This window comes from Microtus ochrogaster, chromosome 1 (genome assembly GCF_000317375.1).
Source record: "Microtus ochrogaster isolate Prairie Vole_2 chromosome 1, MicOch1.0, whole genome shotgun sequence".
Classification (NCBI taxonomy): Eukaryota; Metazoa; Chordata; class Mammalia; order Rodentia; family Cricetidae; genus Microtus; species Microtus ochrogaster.
In genome coordinates this window covers 1,727,608-1,743,766 of record NC_022009.1, presented here as the reverse complement: position 1 = coordinate 1,743,766, position 16,159 = coordinate 1,727,608, and the positions used below count along the sequence as shown (strand labels likewise).

The window sequence follows — 16,159 nt, the reverse complement described above, 5'->3', positions numbered from 1 at the left end:
TAGACATGGACAGAGGGGGGCAGACCTTGGACTTTCCACAGGGCAGGGAACCCTGACTGCTCTTTGGACTGGAGAGGGAGGGGGAGAGGAGTTTGGGGGAGGGAGAGAAGGGTGGGAGGAGGGGGAGAGGAATGGGAGGCTGGGAGGAGGCGGATACTTTTTTTTCCTTTTCTCAATAAAAAAAATAAAAAAATAAAAAAATTAGATTCTAATAGATTAGATTTTCAAAGAGAAGTTAGCAATTTGCAAATTTAAAAAATTCATATTTTCCTACAGCTTTCACATGATCTTGGTTGCATTTTAAAGAGCAGACAAAGGCTAAGATGGTTGTTTAGGGGCACACTACTTTCCTATCATCCAGATATTCTAAACTCTATAACCTGCACTATCAAATACAAACATCTAAATAAGAGAAAATATAAACCTTTAATATGTATAATTTTTAAAATTCTATTTCTTCTCCCTATTTCCAAATCCCTGTTGTTGTGTGTGTGTGTGTGTGTGTGTGTATGTGTGTGTGTGTGCGCGCTCACAAGGAATGAATGCTTCTCAGAGATATAACAATGGATTGAAATTTAGAGACTTATCAAGGCTACAGAAAGCGGAAGGTGAATTGTGCAGATAGAGATGCTTGTGTATCTCCAGAGAGAAAAGGGACCTAGATATCTCTTTAGGGGTTACTTTTCACTTTTCATTTTTCCTGGAAATCAAGAAAGTTGAGAAATGTTTTCTGTTTGGAAACTTGCATCCTGCCTTCAGACAAACAAAGGGAAGGTAGGAGCATTTTACCTTAACGTCTTTCCAATTACCCAAAAGTCAAAGTAATTACTTTTTTACAAAGGATAATTTTGAGCACCATGTTCTGGTCTCCTATAACTGTGAGATACTATCTCTGCCAAACACTACACAGAAATTAAGATTAGGCTGAGAGATAATGAACAGAATTATTCTCCATAAAACAGAATTATCAGAACTGTCTTCTGCAGGAAAAGCAATATTCAGGAATATACCTCTTAATGCTGACACAATAAAACTTTTAACAAGCAGTTTCTCTATGGATGCCATAATAAAATGCAATTAACAATTTAGCTTAAATGAAATAGCTGTATTTTTCTCTTGTTCTAAAGGATACAGTTCCAAATGAATTCAGTTTTATGGAGTGTGGGGTTGGCTTCTCAACAGCCTTGCAAGGAGTTAAGTGCCTGTTCTTTGCAGGTTTATTGTGTGAGGAAGCAGCCAAAGAGAGAGACAGAGTAAGACACAGACACAGAGAGACACTCAGATAAAAAACACAGAAAGAAATTTTGATTGCTTTTCTATATTGTCACTAATCTGATTTTCAAAGCCCAATCATAATGACTCTATCTATCCAAAGATTTTGCCTCTAAACACTATTATACCCTGGGGTTGGGATGGAGTAAATAATCTTGGAAGATACATACAGATATGATGGCACACACTTGAAATATCAGTACATTGGAGACTAAAGCATATATATCACAATATAATACAAGTTTAGGCAACTTAGATATAACTTGTGTAAAGTCACACACAGAGGGGGTGGGGTAAGTGGTCACAATCTCAATAAGAACAGCAAATATTTTTAAGTATTAAAGCAAGAACAGAATAGCTGTAGTGAGCAAACAATAAAATATTCATGACCTTAAAATTTATGATAGCATTAAGGCAAAAATAGAGATTTTAGCTTTCCATTATGATGATGTGAAAGGAACCAATAATCCCTTTCTTGATTTTTAGACATCTAGGAAAAGTACACAATATGATATAACACTGATGGCATAGAGTTCAGAACTGCAACTGATGGAGAAAGATAAACAACAGTTTCTCTTTAAAACTGCCTCAATTGGCGGCTTAGAGGAAGTTTGCATTTCGTTCCGAACACAGGAAGAGGTGACACAAAGGGACACAGTAATTTTGAAGGACAGAGAGCACAAGAATTTTGCACACTAGATAGAAAATAGGAAGATCAGGGTTCTAGATTATATTTGCAGGCATGAAGATAGATGCACTGGAAAATCTCCCAGAATTTAGCCTTCATTTAATTCATTATGCATGGTGTCTTGCTAAAAAAGGCCAAAAATGCAAGAAGTAAGAAACTATTACTGCAAATGTGGACTCCAAATAATGCAGGATGAAGATATGAGAGGCACATTAGCAAGCAGACATGAGGTGATGGTAGAAGGAAGAATGATTACCAAATGGAGATAATTGACCATAGGAAACTCTACATGTGAACAATGTACATACACAGAATGAATAGCACACACCATGAAATTTAATGCAGATTAGACAGAATAAAAAATATTTTGTGACAACAGCAAGATAGCAGTGAGAGTGATCCAAAATGAGACAATGAGAGAAACAAAAACAGTGAGATTAAATGAACAAAAACAAAGAAGCACAAAGCTATGCTTGTCAGTGTATGCGAAGCTGTCAAAGAACCTCACTTGTCACTATCGCCCTACAGAAGAAAGGAGCAAGAATAGCATTGAAGTGATGATAGCTTCAATAGGTGAAAACAATTTAAACAGTCACAAACCAAGAGATGCATGATTGAAATTTAACAAACTCTCAGTTAAATAATTAGAAAAATTAGCCAAGACACAACATTATCTTCTGCATATTTTATATGACTATAAAATAATATCTACAAAGGTTTAAAAAAAGCCTACTTATACATACCGTCATGTGTAGCATAATCATAACAGGAAGAAATGTCAGGCTCAGACACCTCATAGGAAGGATGACATTAAAAAGGCATGCCCAAAAGGATATCTATAGATAATGTTTAAATGAATGTGAATTTTTAAAAAACAATGACTGAGAAATGCATTGCTATAGATTTATACCCATGTAAAAACTCAGCCAGTGGTAGGCTAGTAATTTAAACCTTAGGGAGGCTGACACAGGAGGATTCCTGAGGCTTGATTGGAAGTCAGTCTAGGCTGCTGTCTGAACTTCAGGCCAATGATAGACCCTGCACCAAAAGACATGAGCAAGGCCAGGCGGTGGTGGCACAGACCTTGAATCCTAGCACTCTGGAGGTAGAGGCAGGCAGATCTCTGTGAGTTTGAGACCAACTTGGTCTACAAGAGCTAGTTCCAGGACTGGCTTCAAAGCTGCAGAAAAACCCTGTCTCAAAAAAAAAAAACAAAACAAAACAAAACAAAACAAAAAACACAAAAACAAAAACAAAACAAAAGACATGGGCAATGTTACTCTTGATGACCCTTATGTGGTCATCTAGTCGACATACGCACTGTATACTTCTGTAATACACACACATACACACACACACACACACACACACACACACACACACACACGTACAGTTAAACAGAAACTGGATAGGGACTTCTGCTGATTAATTTGAAAGCACTCCTGAGTAAGACATGACATTTTTAACACCTATATCAAAATACACTCAAATTTTTATACATAAGTAAAAATGTTATTGTTTGAAAAATTTGGCAAATGCCTTAAAAAACATTCAATTAAAAAAAAACCCAAAATATCACTAATCATGCAGTAACTCAGATTCATTAGTCATTATTAAAATGACAGAATATTTTAAACAGAACCGAGATGTAACTAATTGAACAAAATATATTACCTTAAAGGTTATTACAGACAAAACATCTGATATTAAAAATAAACAACAATATTTATGAGAAACGCAGGAGAAAGGATCTAAGAGACAATGTGAGAATGATAAAAAGATAGTTTAGGCTTTTGACATTATAGTGAAAAAAATTCCGTGTAACTAGGGTTAATGTGCTATGGTCCCTGCAACATAGAGAAGATAAAACAAGAAGAAACTATGAAGAAGAGAATTTACAAAATAAGGAGATAGTGAAAAGGAATGTCTTTGATTGAATCAACTGGAAATAGCACAATCATTAAACATAAAATAGGTCACTAAAACATTATATTAAGATAAACTACTCAGATGATAAAATACAAATTAAGATTATATGAGTACTGAGAAATAGTATCACAAATAAACACTTTGTAAATAGAACTATATCAAGCAAAAGTAGACTTATAAAAAATTCTAAAAGGGAACAAGATATTCTCTATCTGAAACCATTATTAAACATTTAGCTTTAGAGAAGAAGAATAATGAAGATTGAAGAGCAAGTCCTCATGATAATCATCTACTGAATGATGGCTGAATATCTGTTCACATAATAGCTTCTAACGTGCATGAGCTTCATAAATCTTCCTTATTGTATGTGGCAATAAAATAAGTACACTGAAAGTTTGTCTAATGCATGAAACCACAAAAATAAAAACCCGCTGTTAGAAATAGACAGCTATATAGGGAGAAATAAGACCAAATAAATAAAAGCAAGGCATTTCAAGTATAGAAAAGTCAGTGCCAAACAGTAATAAGTTGGGAAAGTTGCAGCCTTGAAGAAAAACAAATTCCAATAAAGAGAAAAGTGAGCTAGAAAAAGTTATAGAAACCATCTTTGCTTAGCCTCCAGTCCTCTAATCACAAGGAAAATGCATGCTTTTCTGAAATTTTATTTAATTAAGAAGTATATTTATACATGCAATTGCTCATTAAAATATTTCCTATTTCCTTCTAGAATTAGACTACAAAGGAAACAGATCATGCTATTTTAATTTATTATAGCTTCAATTTAATTATCAAGAAAACTTTTTTCTAAAGAACAGAGTAGAGTCATGACTTGCGGAAAGTGTATTAAAACAAATACCATCCTGTCCTGAGGTACTAAACTATCTATGACACCTCTTCCTAAGAGTAGAGCCTGTGAATTTCTATCATCCTGGTTTAATGTTGGTTGCAGTGGAGTTGGGAGGAACTTTTAGTGACATAGAAAAACAGTTTGGTAGCAGAATTCCAACATTAGATCCCATAAAAATGAAAGCTGGCCACTGAAATCATTATGGTACAACATTCACTATGTAAGAGATGACTCATGGGACAATGTGGGTTACATAACAATAATATTGGTTCTTAGCAACAGATTACTTCCACAAGCAATGAATGATGTCAAAACACAAAAATAGCTCATTTAAAGCCACAGAATGATTGGAGATAAAGCTCAGAGTTTGAACTCTTATTTAACACGTGTGAGGCAATAGGCTTAATCCTAGTATTTCAAAAAGCAAAAAAAATTAAACTGGACATAATGACATAAGGACATATTTTGGACTTGTTTGGGCTTCTTAGTGAATACCTGGTTAGGTAGGTCTATTTAACACAGCTTCAACTCAAATTAATTAATTAATTAATTAATAGCAAAAAAAGAGAAAAGTTATAGAAAACTTGAGTCATTCTGGTTACTGTTTGGCTTATTTATGTTTACCATTTTAGTAGAGCTCCTATTCAACAGAGAGTGATGATTTCCACTGAAAAATGTCATCATAGCTATTTCACATACAACTAAATGCACATGCAATGAATTTCATTTAAATGTGTCTTAACTAGGAAATAAAGCATATGGCTATACACATGAAAGCGAGGCATGATGTTTCATTGCATGTGACTGTTTAGTGGGCAAACTAGAAGTTATTGGAAGTATTAATGCCATGTGGAGCTCTTTAGAAGACACAGTGACAAAAGTTAGAATAGCTTGTCAGACACAGTCTCAGAAGATAGCCTCATTTTAAAAGCCCAGTCACAAAACATCAATTAGCTATACATATGACAAAATGCAATGGGATGCCAGCTACAGTAGGAGATAAGGCTCATTATAGGACATGAAGAAGATCATTGAGATACTATTACTTTGAAAATAATAAAATATCTCATCGCAAATGAATGTAAGTAAGGGAAACACATGACTCCTGTAAAATTTAAAATACAATTTTAAACACTCTTGTCTACTATGCAAACTGAAAGAAAAGTCTAACTGCTCAGTACTAGTTGATCAGTGCTGAAAATAAATAAAAGGTACAGATTATTCATTTTATAATCAATGGATACATACATGACTAATAGAATTCTTGCATTGCTACATGCTATTTGTGTAGATGTGATAAACAGAGCAATGAAATAGAATAACAGACCAGGATATGTTCATGCATATATGAAAAGTGTGCATGTCACAATTTAAATTTCAGCTTAATTAAAAAAGGATGGATTCTTCAATAAACAATATTGAGACTATCAGTTACTAGGATAGAAACAGTGAAACAGAACTGAACTATACTAAATCCAATTAATCTCTATTTTGCACAATAAATGAAAACAAAATTTAAAATAGTCACTGTGATGCAAAATGTATTTCTTCAGTGTTAAAGAAGGGCAGCTCAACTAATTCACAATAACAAGAGTGTGATCAGATGTATACACACATACTCACACAAACATGCATATATTAAAAAATACAAAAGGCAGCAGTTAACAGCTTTTCTGCTTTAAATGGACATTTCCTAATATCTTGCCTGGTTTTTTTTTTGTCACACAGATTATTATTAGTAAGTCATATTTTACAACTAACAAGACTGCCATTGTCACTGTATTGTCTCTTAAAACATTTCATGACATAATAATGAAAAATTAATGATTACATCAATGCTGTTTACAAAATGATTACCGTGCCAGTGCAGAGTCTTAAATAGTCTCACTAGCTGCTACAGGTAACCAGGGCCCACAGAGCCACAACACCTAAGTCTCAGGAACACTGGCAGACGATGCCAGGGAAAGAGCACTCTATGGCCATCACAGCGATAGAGTACAGGATGACACTATCTCATACAGAACACCTGGAGTCTCTCACAGGAGCATGGTCACCCCTCAACAGATAATGCAGGATTCCTGGAGATTTGAAACTCAGGAGAAATATGTCACAAGGCCCACTGCACTCTAACTATACCGTGTGTGAACCACTGGGGGATGGGGAGAGGCTCTGGCATATCGTCCTCCTGTTCTCACCTCATCTTTCGTGACTCATGTCAGTGGCTATCACAGAAATTGACTCATCTATTACCTGTATCTTACCAGCCTGGGTCGTTTAGGTGTGGAGAATTTTATCACCATCCTCAAATATGAAATGTTAGTGCTTAATAATACTGTACATTACTAAAATTAAAACAATGACTATTGACTAAGAAGAACATGTGGGACCAAACAAATCCACAAAGAGTTTATGATGAAAAAAATTATGTATCTTTTCAACAAGTTCCCATGACTTTGTAGGAAAAATGATACCTAAAAATTAGGACTAGCTTAGGATTGCACCAAAAATGACATCTGAGAGAAAAATAAATCAGTCTTAACAAAAATTTCAGTCTTATGAAGAGTCTAGTAAATTGATTAATAAAGGAATGGCAAACAGTTTTCAATATAATAAAGGAAATAAAAACATGCATGTAGTTAGTTTTATTTCAAATAGAATAAAGATTTATTTAAAATATGAAACAAATAAAGTGCAATAATAGAACAATAGAAGCAGTGAATAATGTCTTTAGTTTGCATTTGAATGAAGCTATCCTTTAAGCCAGAACATTTACAATTTTTAGATCACAAAATGTTGTCATTTAGATGTCTGTGTATGTGTTGTAAGTGTATAATTCCAGTGAAGCTTATTTCCACATTTCTGTTTGTTTTAAATTTTCAGTAAACATCTATTCATTCATAATTACAGAAATGCTTCATTTATAATTAACACTCAGGTAAAAGTCTTGTATGCCAGGAGCATATAACAACACATTTAACATTAGGAAGATGAGAATCTCTGACTTTTCTCATCCTTCAAAAAAAATCCAGTGCTACTGTAATGTGTCTTCAAACAGTGTGCTACATTTATGTATTATTGACACTTTAATCTTCTGTCATTTTAGTTGTTCTCCTTTATAAAACCATTTTAATATAATTTCTTTTATTATTATCACTGTCTCACTGTACATGTGTGTATTTATGTGAGTGCAGACACTGCACCTTAAAGGTTCGGAGCAGGACAGCTTTCAGAATAGGGCTATCCCCTTTAAAAAATATATTTATTTGTTTGCTTCATTGCTTGCCTCTTTGTTTTTTTATGGATTTTTTAAGACAGGGTTTCTTTGTATAGCCCAGGTTAACATGAAACTCTCTGTAAACCAAGTTAGCTTCAAACTCAGAGATCTGCTTGCTTCTGCCTCACAAGGTGCTGGGATTAAAGGCATGTGTCACTACACCTAGGTTACAATCTCCTTTCAATGCGGGATATAATTTGTATCACTAGGTTTGAACACTTTACCTGCAGAGTGATCTTATAAGCACTATCAATTTGCTTTACTAATGCATAAAAGTACAAAACTGCATGAATATCAGATTCGCTGTGATGTTTCTGCTAAGATGTTGCATAACGTTTGATTTAATTTATGCATCTATGGTCGTAAACTTTTGTCATTTCTCCATAATAAAAACTTTCAAATTTTGGTAACTCAGATCTGGAATCTGAAATGAAAATAATCTCCTGCTGTGCACAGTAACCATGCTCGATAGTAACGGACTGGAATTTTCTTCTTCTATTCAATGAAATCCCAGTACTAAATGATTAATATTTGGTATTTCTGTTGTTTTTTTTTTCTCTCAGACTCCAGATTTTCATCATCCTACTTATTGCTTCTTTGACATTCACAATTCAGCAATTCTACATATGAATGAGATCACATGGTTAGCCTAACCTATTTCGTTTAACAGGACGACCTCTTTTTTCTATGTTATTATCTCTTGCAACAGCTTTGATTATTTTTATGTATAGCTTAATATTGTTTCATTTTTTATACATACCATACTGTTTTGTCTACCCATCTGTTGAAGGATGTCAAAAATTTTCTAATAAATCAGTTATTTATTTGCTCTTTTCCTTGTTGATATTTTAAAGATACATATACAAAGAACCATATGTATCAAGGTGACTTTTTTATGTTTAAACTTATTAATGAGGGTGAATCAGAAAATATCATTGTCCTAAGATCTGAAAATCCATATTTTCTTATTTACATAAAACATATCTAAATATATAGAAGAATCAATTTGTGCATTAAAATATACAAGAACAGAAAAATCTACTTAATTCTCATAGACATTGTCTTCAAAAAATAAATTATAATGATATTATAAAGAAAGATTAAAAGTGAATAAGATATAATTGGTAATCTTGCATGACATTTTCTTCATAATTTTCATCACCAATCTTCACTTTCCATACTGAGGGGTTTTTTTTGTTGTTGTTGTTGTTTTTTTGTTTTTTGTTTTTTGGTTTCTCGAGACAGGGTTCCTTGGTGGCTTTGGAGCCTGTCCTGGAAATAGCTCTGTAGACCAGGCTGGTCTCGAACTCACAGAGGTCCGCCTGCCTCTGCCTCCCAAGTGCTGGGATTAAAGGCGTGTGCCACCATCGCCCGGCTCATACTGAGGTTTTATTAAATTTGTGAGTGCAATAGCTCTAACTGCCCACATTTCTGAATATTGTCTATAAACAGCCAGTAAGTAGATGTCTAGTCTAAAAGCATTCCTAAGACATACTAAACATTTTGAACATTCTATGTTTTGATTAAAATCATACCTTGTGTTAAGATAGATAGAGAACCACAGACCTACCCGCCAATTCAGATATCTATCATGGTTCACTGTGAATCACTATATCTGATGACTTTTCTCTGATGCTATTTTTCCCAAGGAAGAATATCCATCTTACTACATAAAGAACATTCATCAGTGCCAGAGATGTGTTCTCATTATATCTGTGTATGTCATACAGAATCATTCTTTAATAAACCCAATCCAAACTTTGTGAAACCCACTATTTTGTTTAAACACGAATATAAGACACACTGGAAAGGTCTAACCATGTAAACTAAACAAAACAGAAACTTCATTTTATAATTTCATATAATGTAGTGAGTACCACGTACAAGTTCTCTTTTGACAGAGAAAGTTATTGCTATGTTAGCATTTTTCTTTACTTTACTTGATAAATAATGAAGTCAGGTTTTTAAATTGTGGATTATTTCTGTGTTAGAATTACTACCATAGATATCATTGAAATAATGTTTATTTGTTTAAGGGCGCTCTGTCCTTAAGTCATAAATAAGTAGATTTTAAAATATTATTTGTTTTCAGATATTTAAACTACTTGCTATAGATTCAAAATTTACCACAGTAATCTCTATGTGCATGCAAGTTATTAAAAGGAAAGCTTATCTCTTAATACATATTAAAGCTTACCTGGCATCAGGAGGAAGACAAAAAAAGAGCCAGAAAACAAAGACAAAACAAAACAACCCCCCAAAAAACCAAACAAAACAAGAAAACAAAAAGCTTCTGAAAGACAGGCAGAAAATAACTCTGAGGCATCATCTCTACAGCCAAAGCTAATGAATGCTCCTGGCTTGGGGATGTCAAATGTACCATGCAGATTTATTCTTATGCCAATTCAATTACTTTTGTGTATTACCAAGTCCAAAAGTGAGGTTAATTGGACATGGAATCAAATTACCACCATACAATGTCACAGCTATCCAGGATGTGTGGGTGTTCAGCAGTGACGGAGGTGGTATCACTGGCCAACAGCCCAAACAGGACCCACATGTCCGCAAGCCTAAGAGCGTGCTGGATTGCCATCTTTCATTACCGTCTCTTTAACAATTCTAGAAAGATGTTTGCATCAGAACTCTATTACTGTTGAAGTGTCATCCAATTTCACACTTCAAAGTCAAGTATTCAATTTTTTTAAAAAATATTCTTAATGTTTTCAGTTGGTGATTCTATGTCTATCATTTAGTCCCTTCATGGCAGAAATCACTGGAAGTGTTGGAGGTTTTATTCAATATACCATTCAGATTCTTTTATTCTGATTTTCCCCCCATGGTAATGCATGGATTTTCACTAAAAGTAGTCCTTGGTTAGACTGCCAGTGTTCTTGATGCAATGCTTCCCACACTCTGTTTCATGGTGATGAGAGATGCATCCATTTACCCAGAATATTCTAAATCTGACATATGCTCCACAGTCCCCCACACTGATACATGGGAGTTAACTATAGGGACAGGGTGGTTGTCAGGGTAACAAACCTAGCCTTGGGTTGAATTGGTATAAGTTGGATTTTCCTCATTTATTTCAATGCCAATATCTGACAATAAGGATTGCTTCCACTCACTGAAAACTCAGTATTGAGAATACTCCTCTAGGGTGTTAAATTCTTCTGGCCCTAAAAGTTAAGTGGTCTGCAAAGGCAGAGCATCTGTGCAGACCTCTACACAGGGTACCACTTTGTAGGAAGTGCTGTGGGCCAACACAAAGCAGAGGAACAGAAAACAAGAGACACTCTGCATCAAGATCTGCTGGCCAAGACACATTCCTTTCTGCTTTCAGCCCTTGAGGCCTTTTGGAAGACAGTGCATTGTCATTCCAGCTTCTGGGTTTTTTATCTCAAAAGGACAACACATCAACTCATTAACAGCAGTCTACGGTTGAAATCTATCTCTGCAAGCCAGACAAATTCAATTGACAATAGATCAATTTCTATTGTCTTGGGTGATGTTATTTCCCACATGGAAGGCACATGACAATTTCTACTTTTCGCTTCCTATTTACCCCATGGTAGCTGCCTCTGTGCCCTGTTATCCTCATTCCCCTACAAGTGTAGAATTGTGGTATAATGAGAATTTTGAATTATATTCTTTTGTACCTGCTTCAGACTCTTGTTTTTGTAGAAAAATCAGACCAGATTGGGTAGGTGAGAGGTGCCGTTTGTCAAATACAAAGAAGTGACATGTTTTGCCAAGTTGAATTCTCTGTTTTGAGGTTTGCTCCTGCTTCATTGCTGATCACTTGGGTAAGTGAGTGTCCATCTCTGCTTCCTTCTTCCCTTCAGGAGATTGGCACCATGTATCCAGACTTGCTTCATAAGAGCAGGGCTCTGTGATTGCCTTTCAGAGACAGGCCAAGATCTAAAACGGCTTTATTTGGAAAATAACTAAGATTCCTCTAAAGCTTTTAGTCCAGTGCAAAGCACTTGGGTAATTAGTTGTATTTTACTGAAAGAAACTGGAAAGATATATAGTGAACATACCATTGATAGAGTCTGATTTAGGTTGGCTTTCTTTCAGTATTTGTTTTATTTTCTTTTGTACTGAGATATGCATGATTTAACTTGTTTTTATTCTGCTCTTAATTAGGGAATTACTGAATCTAATAGATCTTCACTTCATAGAATCAGGTAAGCTTCCCAAATTATAGTATTACAGTTGTCTTATTATGATCGTAATTTTGTTTGTTTATGCAGATCATATGTTTTATGTTTATGTATATAAATACATAACATATACCATGCAAAAATAGCATCTATCTTATTGAGCATATTACTTGTCTATAGTCTCATAAAAATTATTAAAAGAATAAAATGAGCTGGGTAGTGGTGGCGCACACCTTTAATCCTAGCACTTGGGAGGCAGAGACAGGTAGATAGCTGTGAATTCGAGGCCAGTATGGTCTACAAGAGCTAGTTCCAGGACAGGCTCCAAAACTATAGAGAAACCCTGTCTCGAAAAACAACAAAACAAAACAAAACAAAACAAATGAATTGCAAAGTGATACTTCTGTTCATTAAATAGCTCTACTAAGTAGAAATATTCATCACAGTATACAACATAGTAGAAGCATCAATATCACTGTGGGTATAATCAACAAATTTAAATTTGTATTTTGTTCAGAAAAGTATTATTATTGAAATAGTCTTAATATTTAGAATGTAGAATAGCTTATGGACATATAATTGATATTATGCATTCATGAAACAATTTCACAGGCACTGTTACATATACATGTACCCACACAAGTGTGGTTACATAAGAACACCTTCTATTAAAAATGATTATGTTTAACTTTGAGTTTCATCAAGTCTCTTTTATTTCAGAAATAAATTAGGAAGAGGTGGAATGAACAAAATGTGCTTTTGCTGCCAGAAAAAAATCCTAAAATGACAGAGAAAAATATCACTAGAACAACATCGGTCACCTCAGCTGCTCTGGGCTGCATTGTATTACACTACAAAAGTATTCCATTACTATTACTTTCTACTTCTGCATTTTCTACATAATTTTTGAGCTCCTATTCAAAGAATTCTACTTGTTTTAAGGATAAATACTAGCAATATGTATGAATTTTCAAAAAACCATTTAATATTAGCTCTTAACTAGGAATGCATTTATTTTTTTACAAGATAATAAATTCAATGCAGGACTTTCAGCCTAACATTTTCCTCAAGAACAATGGTAATGGGTATTTGATCCTACTGCACGTACTGGCTTTGTAAGAGCCTAGGCAGTTTGGATGCTCAACTTACTAGACCTGGATGGAGGTGGGGGTTCCTTGGACTTCCCACAGGGCAGGGAACCCTGATTGCTCTTTGGGCTGAGGAGGGAGGGGGACTTGATTAGGGGAGGGGGAGGGAAATGGGAGGCGGTGGCAGGGAAGAGATGGAAATCTTTAATAAATAAATAAATAAAACTTTAAAAAAACATGAAAAAAAGGAAAAAAAGAGATAAGAAAAGAAGAAAGAAAAAGAAAGAAAGGTTCCAGTCTTAAAAGTAACAGCCTTCAACTTAAAAAAAAATTGAAAAAACTGTATTAAGTATTAACTTAAATTTCTTTCTTTGTATGTATGTATGTATACAGACTAACATATGTCTTACTTGGCATAACACATAGCTTCTGCAAAGCCCCCAAATCCATCTTTTAGCTTTTATACTTTCTACTTTCCTGTCTTTATTATTCCCTGGATCTTGTCGTTTAGGACCTTGTCACTGAAGAATGACCTGCCATTTCAGGTCACTGGTATACTTAAGAAATAGTTCTGGTAATATCTTTACTCTGTAAGTCTCCCATCTGCCTATGTGTCTAGACTTAGAGTCTATTTAAAATTTTCAAAGTGTAACCTGTAGCCTGAGCCTAAGAGACACTTAAGGATAATGACATATGTATATGGAGTATTACTTAACTGTTAAAAAAATAACATCATGAAATTTGTAGGCAATGGATGGAAGTAGGAAAAGATCAATAGGCAGGGTGACTAGTACAGGAGAATTTTGGAAAGAAGAAAGGCTCAGTCTGCAGACAGAGGAAGCAAGATGAAAATGCCGTGCTGATAAAAGGTACCAAGTCATGTGGCTAACACAGACAAGAATTATGGGTTAATAAGAAAGCCTGAGCTAATAAGCCAACCAGTTTATAATTAAAAAAAAACATTAACTTAAAATAATTGTTTTCAGTATATAAAACATTCCCCTGTAGCATTCCACCCCCATTAATTAAATAGATGTTTTGGACTTGCGTAGCTGCTACTATATGGAAATATGTTTGAATACATTCTTCTGTGATTAATACTAGGGGATCACATTCATAAATATATTTCCTAAGCTAACAATTTTTCTAAACTTAAATGCTTTCCTGGAGAACAAGAGCAACTTATCAGTAGAAAATTTAAATGAAATAATTAACTACTTTGTTGTTTTTTATTAACTCTGTGACATTACCTCAGGTATATATATGATCTTGCATTTATAAAAGGTGAAAATTGGGGATGTCTTTCTCAAGATGGTCTATTCAATAAAAGGGTCAGCAACTAAAAAAACAAATACAAACAAAATAAACAAATAAAGCATGTATTAGTAGTAAATGAATAAATAAAATATACAAAGGGGAATGCTACAAAAATGATTTTTAATTTATCAACTGCATATTCTGTGTTATAACTACAGTTATAACAAATCTTTTTATTTTCTTCCAATATAGAAATGTCCTCTTTAGATCTTAAATGTAGTCCTCCAACTACTTTGGTTATGAAAGCAATAACAGACTTCTTACTAACTGCTTTCATCTTGCATAATTAGTAGCATAATAAAGACAGAAGTTATTAACACTAATCTTTATTTGCCACTAATGAAATAGATATTTGAATTGGAGTCATTCTGGCATTGCAATACATTGCTAAGTTAACCTATGTTTATGAAACGTCTCATTCTCACTTCCTTCAAGATAATTTTACTTGGTAAACGCACAATAGCTGGTAACAGCTGAAAATATGTCAAACTGTTGTGAGATATTTTGATCACATTTGGACACTCCCGAGACTACCAATAGAGCTAAACCTTGAATCAGAGGGCATAATAAACATTCATATCCGGCAAGAATTAGCTTTAGAGTTTTGGGCAGAACCAAATTAGGATAGAGAGAGACACAGGCAGGACTATGGAGGGACTTAGATTCACAGTCCTTTAAATCTGGGAAGGGGGAAATGTAGGTTCAGCTGATCCTTTTCTGTTACTCTGTGGATATTTTAGATTTATACTTCAATATCTGACTCCCGAATTGTATTTAATAATATAAGAATAAAGGTAATTGCTTTACCAAACCTTTGCTTTTTATAAAAAATACACTCACAAATATTTTCTGTGCTTGGACATTGGGAAAGATACATTTCCTAGAGCAATAATAGATATTTATTTGTTGTGTATATGTATTTTATTATAAATTACTTCAAGGACATATATATTATTTGAAAAACATATGTGTCATACATCACACACGCACACACACACACACACACACATATATAAAGTATTTAAAAGACAGAAAAAATATCTCAAATAAAACCATAAAATTTGAACAATGGCAAATCAATGGTTTAGAAAAGATTTATTTTTCCAGGAAAAATTTCCTAAATTCTAAATCATATAAACATAATCAATAAAACAATTTCTTTATTTGCTTTTTTCTTTAGAATTTAGAAAAATCATATGCAAATCTAGAGTAGAAAACTTCTTTGGTTGATCTATGCAGATTTTGTGTTTTATAGTTTGCCAAGTGTTAAAATATTTTATTTACAATTCATTTTTCTATATGTAATTTTCATATTTTTAAAAATTCTAATGTGCATTTTTATAGGCTTTCATAAGCTCTGAAAGAGACAGAGATCTTTGCATTCCATAATCGAGCCAATCAGGCAAATTATTATTGACAGTACGAGCCCATTGCTCTACCCATAGCCTCTTGTCTTTGTAACTTACTGAAGCAAGTTTGGTGCAATACCTGACCATTGAGAATATGTTTGTTTAGTCACAAAATTATTTTAGCCTTTACACTGTCTATGACATGAGGAGGAAAATGTATCTTGCAATG

General features: G+C 34.0%; 1 protein-coding gene across 4 annotated transcripts in view; it reads right to left on the bottom strand.

The window, feature by feature from the left end:
* The window catches only part of Lrfn5 (leucine rich repeat and fibronectin type III domain containing 5), a 256,920-nt gene that overhangs the window by 115,899 nt on the left and 124,862 nt on the right, over window positions 1-16,159 (bottom strand). The window lies entirely within an intron of this gene.